This window comes from Nelumbo nucifera, chromosome 6 (assembly GCF_055504915.1).
Source record: "Nelumbo nucifera cultivar China Antique chromosome 6, China Antique-T2T, whole genome shotgun sequence".
Lineage (NCBI taxonomy): Eukaryota > Viridiplantae > Streptophyta > Magnoliopsida > Proteales > Nelumbonaceae > Nelumbo > Nelumbo nucifera.
The window spans coordinates 35466247-35475896 of record NC_142654.1 but is presented as its reverse complement, the minus strand read 5'-3'; positions in this window follow the sequence as shown (position 1 = coordinate 35475896).

The window sequence follows — 9650 nt, the reverse complement described above, 5'->3', positions numbered from 1 at the left end:
CCCCGGGCCGAAGGGAAAGAAAAATCACCCCCGCCTCGTAGCTCGCAGGCGGGTCGGGAACCTCGCCCGCAAAGTCAGCACCTCGGCGCTCCAAGCCTGAGTTCCCGCTCACAGAGGACCAATTCAGCATCCCAGCAGCGAACTACCAACATTCCGGGCCCATCGAGCTTGGAAACACAGAGGCCAGTAGCGCCAGTACCAGGCCCACTCAGCAATGAAGGTGCCGGCGAAATTGCCGAACTGCCACTCGTGTCCTGCCCGAGCTCAGAGGTAAAGAAGAGACAAGCTCAGACGAGGTAAAAACTGCCCCTATTCTCTCAGTTCCTTCCCCCCTCTCATCAGAACTCCTTGCAGTCCCCATGCCCAGAGACTTCAAACTACCCCCTTTAGACAAGTATGATGGGTCCTTCGACCCCAACAACCACGTCGATGCCTTCCAATCCCAAATGCACCTAGCAAGGGCCAGTGAGTCGTGCATGTGCGTGGCTTTCACCATCACCTTCAGAGGGGTGGCCCGCACCTGGTACAGGAACCTGGCCCCCGGGTCGATAAGAAGCTGGACCCAGTTCGTGTAGGTCTTCACCGAACACTTCGTTACTAGCAAGCGGTGCCCCAGAACCGAGGAAAGCATCTTCGGAGTAGTCTAGAGGGAAGGAGAGTCCATCCGGGGCTACATCAAGCGGTTCAATAACGCGTGCTTGCAGATACCGCGACTGGACCCCGTGGTACAGCTCGCGGTGGCCAAGAGAGGAGTAACACACAAGGAGTTCAAATGACACATGGTAGCCAACCAGCCCGCAACCGTGGCCGAATTCCTCAAGCTCGCGGATAAGTTCATGAGAACAGAGGAAGAGATCAACCAAAGGACCGAAGGCGAGATCGAGAAAAGGAAAAGAGAAGGCGAGCCCTCCAACCCAGATGACAGAAGAAAAAACCTGGCTTGGGAGGCGAAGCAGAGCCAGTCGTTCCGAGCTCCCTTAGCAGCTCGGATAGATTACACACCCTTAAATGCGAGGCGGACCGAGATCTTGATGACGATCAAAGACGCCCCATACGTAAAATGGCCACCTCGCCTAAAAGGGAACCCAAACGAGAGAAATAAAAACTTGTACTGCAGTTTCCATAGAGATCACAGTCATAGTACCGAGCATTGTAACAATCTCCGGGACGAGATAGAGGGATTCATCCATCGCGGGTACTTGAGAAATTTTGTACAGCATAGCAATAATAATAATAATAATAGTAATAATAAGACAGGCCGACAAGGGGAGCACAGTAAGGATGCTCCCGAATCCAGCAGCAGGCCAGCCGAACCGCCGCAAAGACAACCTCCGGAAGAGAGGTCAGTTCGGGGAACCATCCACATAATAGTGGGAGGTTCGATAGTCGCGGGTTGCACTTCAGCAGCAGCCCGGGCGTCAGTTCGCGAAGCTGCCCGAGAAGAGCAGAACCCTCCAAAGATGCCAAAGACGGAGGAACCGATTTTCTTCACGGAAGACAATGCGTAAGGGGTCCACTACCCCCACGATGATGCGCTTGTCATCAAACTAAGGATCAACGACTTTGAAGTCAGGCGTGTGCTCATTGATTCAGGCAGCTCGGCGGACATTCTCTTCAAGTCGGCGTTTGACTAGCTTCAGTTGCAGAGAAGCGAGTTGAAGCCCGCGAACACTCCTCTGGTGGGCTTCAGCAGAGAAGAAGTCAGGTCCCTCGGGAAAATAATAGTACCTGAGAAAGTCGGCACATGGCCTTGTGCGGTCAGACTCAACCACGATTTCCTAGTGGTCGCAACCCCCTCCCCATACAATGCCATAATAGGGTGACCTATCACGCATGCCCTACGGGCAGTGGTCTCCACCTACTACTTGGCAATGAAGTTCCCCATAGACTTCGGTGTGGGGGGTAGCGTGGGGCAACCAGCTTGAGTCCCGCAAGTGTTATGTTGCCACCCTAAAGGAAAAAACCAAGGTGGCCGACGACCTCAAACTGAAGTGGCCTACGGAGCAAGGCGAAGAGCGAGCTGCGCCCACAGAAGAAACGGTCGCGATTCCAACTTCAACTGTGGACCCAGCTCGAACGCTATAGATCGGTGCTTCCATCCAGGAACCTCTACGATCCGAACTGGTAAGTTTCTTACTTCAAAATTTAGATATTTTTGCATGGTCCGCTTCCAACATGCCCGGTAATAACCCCAGCCTTATAACTCACAAACCTAATACTAACCCTATAGTCAGACCCATTAGACAGAAGAAACGCAACTTAGCCCTAGAACACTGGAAGGCGGTCGATGAGGAGGTCGAAAAGCTCCTCGCAGCAGACTTCATAAGGAAAGTTCACTACCCAAGCTGGGTAGCCAACCCAGTGCTGGTAAAAAAGGCAAACAGCAAGTGGCGCATGTGCGTTGACTACACCGACCTGAACCGAGCCTGCCCGAAAGATTGCTTCCCCCTCCCCAGAATTGACCGCCTAGTGGACGCGACCTCGGGACATGAGTTTCTAAGCTTCTTGGACGCCTACTCGAGCTACAACCAAATCAGGATGGACCAGTTCGATGAGGAAAAAACCACCTTCATAACCGAGTTCGGCCTGTACTGCTACAAGGTCATGCCCTTCGGACTGAAGAATGCTGGGGCGACCTTCCAAAGACTCGTGAATAAGCTGTTTCAGCCCTTAATTGGCACGAAGATAGAATGTTATGTAGACGACATGGTCGTCAAGACAATTTTCGCATGAATTAATACAAGACATAGATTATGTCTTCCAAATTCTGCGTCAATTTAGCATGAAACTAAACCCAAACAAATGTGTCTTCGGTGTCACCTCGGGTAAGTTCCTAGGGTACATCGTCAACCGGCACGGCATTGAGGCCAACCCGGACAAAATAAAGGCCATCCTAGATATGAGACCACCCCGAAAAGTAAAAGAAGTTCAAAGGCTAAATGGCCGCATAGCCGCTCTGAGCCGCTTCATGTCCAAATCGGCAGACCGCTGTCTGCCTTTCTTTAAAGCAATCAAAGGCAAAGGGTTCAAATGGAACCAAAACTGCCAGCTCACGTTCGACGAGCTAAAAAACTATCTCGCTAGTGTGCCGATTTTAACCAGGCCCGAGGAGGGCGAGGTCTTAGAACTGTACCTCTCGGCAAGCGACGAGGTGGTCAGTTCGGTACTAATAAAAGAAGTAGATCGAGTCCAACGACCCATCTATTATGTTAGTAAGATTCTGCAGGGAGTAGAGACGAGATACCCGCAGATAGAAAAGCTGGCATATGCACTGATAATTGCAGCTCGAAAACTCCACCCATATTTCCAGGCTCACACTGTCATCGTCTTGACTGACAAACCTCTGAGGCAAGTCCTGCTCAAGCCCGGGGTTTCCGGTCAGCTGACGAAGTGGGCCATCGAGCTCAACGAGTACAACCTCCAGTATAAGCCGCGAACTGCTATTAAGGCCCAAGCCTTAACAGATTTCATCGTCGAGTGCACATTCAGCTCCGAAGTCCCTAAGCAGGTCGAGCCCAAGATCCCCAGTACAGATGAGCCCGGAGCTCCCAACCCAATAGAGTTCAAACCCCGTGAAGTAGCAGCTAGGGTGGCATCTCTCCTAGTTTGGCCTAATGCGAACTGGGATGAGGAGCCCTGGATCCTTCATGTAGATGGCACCTCGAACCAACAGGGCAGCGGAGCTAGAATAGTGTTGCGCGGCCCGGGTGGCACGAAATTGGAATATGCACTACGCTTTGAGTTTGCAGCATCCAACAATGGGGCGGAGTATAAGGCATTGATAGCCGGGCTGAACCTAGCGCAAAAGGTAAGAGCAAAACACATAGTTATCTACAGTGATTCCCAACTTGTGGCCAACCAGGTTATGGGTGAATACGAAGCACGCGAGCTAACTATGATCGCCTACTTAGCAAAAGTAAAGAAGGCTCTACTCAACTTCCAGTCACACTTCATCAGGCAAATCCCGAGGTCAGAGAACACTGAGGCCGACGCCCTGTCCCAATTAGCTAGCATCAGTCACAATGCCATGAGAACCGTGTACATAGAGGACTTACCTCGGCCTAGCATTCTCGGTGGGGCAGAGGAGGTTGCTCCCGTCCTTGAAGCAGAGCCGAGCTGGATCGACCCACTCGCGAGCTTCTTGCTAGATGGAACCCTCCTTGCGGACCGCAATGCAGCCAGGAGGGTGCAGCACCAGGCAGCCAAATATGTCATAATAGACGAACGGCTGTACCGACGGTCCTACACGCTCCCCTACCTACGTTGATTGCGACCTGCTGAAGCCGAGCTCGTACTCCGTGACACTCATGAAGGGCTGTGCGGTGGACACTTGGGGGGCAGAGCTCTCACCCAAAAGGCACTTCAACAAGGGTACTACTAGCCGATGATGAAGGCAGAGGCTGTTGAGCTCGTCAGAAAATGCGACAAATGTCAGAAGCATGCCAATATCCACCATCAGCCTGCCACCGACCTCAAGTATTTCACCAGCCCATGGCCCTTTGCGCAATGGGGCATCGACCTCCTAGGTCCATTCCCGCCAGCAACAGGTGGGAGGAAGTTCATAGTGGTGGCATTAGATTACTTCACAAAGTGGATAGAAGCTGAACCTCTTGCAACAGTTACAGCCCGAAACGTACAGAACTTTTTTTGGAAGAACATAGTATGTCGCTTCGGGTTAGCTCGGGTACTGATCTCCGACAACGGCAAACAATTCGAGCTAAAGGGTTGTGGGCGGACGAGCTACCAAGTGTTCTATGAGCTCACCGAACTACGGAAAAAACCGCCACAGGAGAAACCCCCTTTAACCTCACCTACGGCACTCAAGCGGTAATCCCGACGGAGATCGAAGTACCTACGCTGCGACTAGAAGCATATCACGATCAAACAAATGGAGACGAGTTACGTACCAACCTCGACCTACTGGACGAGGTAAGAGACCTCGCGTACATCCGGACCGCAGCTTACCAGCAAAGAGTAGCTCGGTACTACAATGCCAGAGTAAGAAAGCGAAACTTCCGCGTCGGCGATCTGGTTCTCCGTAAGATCATTGCACCTGAGCTCGGCGTAGGAAAACTTGGGCCGAATTGGGAAGGGCCCTATAGAGTAAAAAGAGCGCTTAGGGGGGCATACAAGCTTGAAACTTTAGAGGGCAAACAAGTACCCCGAGCGTGGAATGTCGTTAACTTGAGGCGATACTACCTATAGACCACCAAGCGAAGTGGACCAAGCCGCTACCAGAGCCTAAGGGCTAGGATGGCGAGCTAACAAGGACCTCGGCATGGATAAACAAGGGCAAAAAAAAAAAGTGCAAACTAAAAGCTCAGGTAGTGCCAGCAACGAACTAGTAGGGGCATCGACATATGCTCAGTTCGGCAATACGACCAGTTTGAAGGAAAGAGTGACCAAACACTTAACCAAAAGAAAATCATTTCATTGCAAAATACTGTGTACATTTCCAAAAAAAAAAAAAACAACAGAAGCGAGCTCACAGGCCCGGAGGCACTTCTTCACCATCAAAATTCACTTCAATGATACCCGAAGGCCCTGCCTCGTCCTCAGAATCCGGCTCACCGTCAGCAGCGTTGGCCATCTCCTACGTAATGCGCAAAGTGGTTATGGCGCTATTATCCAGCTCGGGGTACGTATTCTAGATCATCCACCGGCTCAATTTAAAGCCCCTTCTGTACGAGCCCACCATCTGGTCATCAAAGTGCGACGAGGCGATGTATTCATCGACGGCCTTCTTCTTGGCATCCTCGATGCCGTGGGAAAAGATCAATGTCCTCTCCCTAATATCCTCCTGAAGGTATTCAACCTGATGCTGCAAATCCAGCCTCAGGTCCACCATGTGCTTCACCACAACTCCCATGGCCTCGGCATCTCTCTGAGACCTCGCCTGCCTGGCTTGTGCAGCACGAGAATCCGCCTCAGCAACTCGGGAAGCCGCCTCGGCAGCATGGGAAGCCTCTTCGGCAGCTCGCGCCTGCCTCGAGCGCCTTTCCACTTGGGCCGCCAAGGCATGGATAGAAGAATTCACCTACCAAAAGGAAAAACAACAAATGATCAAAAGAACGATAGCAAGAAAGATAAAAGCAAAGAGCCCGACAAAGAGATCGTTGACTTACCACCATGGCATGAGTGGCAGCACGACAAGCCACCTGGTTCAAAGGAAGATTGATCCATGCCGCAACCTCCTCAATGTAAATGGCCTCCCTACTCTTCTGAAGAGCGTGGTTCGGCGACAACACGCTCCTGAATTTGCCTTGGGCTCCTGAGCCTGAGGGCCCAGCTCGTGTATAAGCAGACCCAAAGTAAGCAGGAGCCCCCGTGTAACTAGCCTCGGCATAAGGGGCCCCTGTCGCTTCTTGTGTTGGAGGGGCCATCTCGGGCTCCATGGGCGGATCCACTGACGGGTAGTCTAGTACCTCGAGCTCCGCACCTCGGGGCAGCTCGGCACGAGTTCGTTTGGCGACTCGCTTCCTCCTCTTCATGGCGTGAAGCAGGTTCCCACCACGAGTTTTCTCTGAGTCCATCACACCTGCAAAAGAGCTCGGCATCAGGAAAATGAAAGAACAGAGCAAAACAAAAGACAACCTCTGAGTAAGGAACCTACCCGAACTCAGACCGGCCTCGATGAGCTTGGCCTCCATCAGGTAATGGTGGCATTTTATCCCAAGCCATGCCCATTTCCGGAGGCCCTTCTCCGTCTCCTTATCAAGCGTAACACCGGCATCAGGGGCAACCATCCCCCACCCGGTTTGAAACGGCCACCCCAATGCACTTCGCACCCTGAAATAGTCTCGTTTCCACGTCGGGACCTTGTTGGGAAGATCGTGTAAAAGCTTAAAACCCGGGCGAGGAGACAGGTAATACGCCCGCCTACGCCGGGAAGGGGACCCGCTTGCTTCTTAAGCATCAGAATGGAAGAAAAAATCTCCAAGTCTAAAGGCAAGACCTGTTCACAAAATAGGGGGATTGTCCCCACCAAGTTACAAATAGAATTCGGGTGAAGCTGGCCGACAGTAACGCCGAAGTGGTTCATGACTTCGACTATAAGGGGGTGGAAAGGCAGGCGCAACCCAGCAGCGAGCTGCTCCCTGAATATCACGATCTCATCAGGACCGTGTTCCCAAGGGAAACTGTCCGAGGGTATAAAATAGGTGTACTCCCTAGGCAAGTTAAACTGGGTAATAAGGGAGTGAAGCCCCTCAGGCGTCATGGTCGAGGGCCCAAACTTGCCCAACGTCCGACCTCGACGGGAGGAGGACGCCAAACTACCCGAGGTGACTCGGCCCATGGGTTCGAACTCTTCCTCGAGCTCTACCTCAGGCTCGCTAGGACTGTTGAGAGATGCAACTCGGTTCGTAGAACCTGCATCTGACCCCCTTGAAGAACTGTCTGAGCTATCTGAGCTAGACATTGGGAGGAGGAGATGGATTCCAGGAAAGTACTCACCCGGAAAAAAGCAAACGAACTACGGGAACTTGAACGTGAGCTAAAGGCTTGAACGCGAGCTAAAGACTTGGACACGAGCTGAAACTTGGACGCGAGCTCAAGAAGCAAAACGCAGGAGAATGACAAAGCGACTGGCATCCCCCACTATTTATACCCACAGTAACCAAAAATCAACGGTTCTGATCAAAGCAAATCCAATAGCCCGCAGTCACGCAGACCGCACGTTTCCTGAGACCGAGACGTGACTGGCCACACGTCTCTTGAGACCGAGACGTGACTGAACGCACGTCTTTTTGAAACTGAAAGGGCGCCAGCACACGTCGCCTCGTATTTAAGGCGGTAGCAGCACGTTTTTTCAAATTTGAAAAGATGCCCGCTGTCGCGCCTCCCAGCGATGCGCTTTTTAAATTTTGAAATAAGCGTGCGCTGTCACGTCTGTCAGCATTCGTAGACGGATTGGCGCATTTTTGGCGCTCGAGAAAATCCTGGCGGACGTGCACTTCGCGCTGACGGTCAAACCAATCCGAAGTACGGGTCAAATCCACCCGCCACCTCGCAAACTCCCCGCGTCAGGGCAAGCCCCTTTGCGCGAGGAGTGGGGGGCAATTGATGAAGGAAGATTTGGCCCGACCTCGTAACCACTCAACATGTGGCGAAGGCAACAGCATACCCAAGGCGCAAGCTCCGAAAGGAGGAACCAGCGGTCCGAACTCCCTACAAGGAGCCCGAACTCCCAACAAAGAGCTCAAACTCCCCGCAAGGAACCCGAGCTCACTCTTAGACCCCGAGCCTTACGAAACAACCCGAACTGGCCCGCCCCATGGCAATTTGGGCCACACCTCCATCCGAGCTCAAGACTTCACCTCGCACACCACTCCAACACTTCGCCTCCAGGACGCCGAACTGAACAACCGTACCTGACACCGAAGGAGTCCGTATCCTGAGGCGGCACACCTGACTGACTTGGGATCTGACGCTTGACAGCCGCACTTCAACGGCCACCTGCCACCGCCACCTGCCACCGCCATCTCCAGTTACAGAGACGACTCCGACAAAGAGAGTAGTGGCGGTTCTGCCCCAGCAGAGGTGATGACACCCGAACTGGTAGAAGCGCAGGGGTAATCATACCCGACCTGATAGAAGCATAGGAGTGAGTGCGCGAAGTGGTTATAAAAGGCTCCCTTCCCCCCAAGAAGAAGGTATGTGAACTTTGCGCCATCTGGTTTATTGTCTTGCCTTTGAGGATACTAACTTGAGATTCGGAGCACTCTCACCGGGTCCCTCCCCGGAGATTCGCTTTCTTCCCCGTTTCAGGCACCTTCTGCTCCAATCAGAGGCAAGATCATTGACGGCTAGGATCGGCTAGAAGGCGCACCATCATTTGTGATTAGGGAAAGCTAATTTGTATAAACATGCGAAGTAAACTCATTAAGAGGGGAAGAGAAAATTCTGTAAACCATACATTAGAATCCAAGTGAGAACAAGACTAATTTAACTTAGTTATTTATATTAGTGGGTGGGGCTAGGAAATTGTAAAGCTTGGATCTGTTGCTCGCCATGTGCGTAACTTTCTATGTAATTAATCACAAGTGACCATACCAGATCTAGTGTGTATGGAAAACCGGATGTGTTCACTCATGATTTGTTAATTACAATGTGGCAACCAGTAGATCCCAAGTTGAGAATTGTAAGCGCACTTGTTGCACAATTATTTATTTATTTATTTTTCACTACCATTGCGCTATTAGTAGTGGCTTAGATTTCTATCATTGGGTTGTATAGGCCTAGAAAACTCACATTTTTGTTTCTCCACATGGCTTAAATTAGAGGGTGTTCTGTAATGGTAGGGATCAATTCACACCACACTATTATTTACAGCTATTCTGAACTGTAGACAAAATTATGTAGATAGAAATTGTCTACACCCACAAGGGCATTCTACAAGTGTAATGTGGTTTGCTCCGCACCATACCTATTGATTTCATATATCTCATGTACAACGTGTGGGATAATTTACACAATTGATCATGTAGAGATGCAAATAAATCGGATCAGATTCAAATCAAGGTATATATGAATACAATATGGTAGTAGAATCCAAGATCTAATCCGACTGAATCTCACAAACGATTATTAGAATTCGAATCCGTTAAGGATGTTAAATATTTGAATCTAACTTGATCCAAATAGTATCG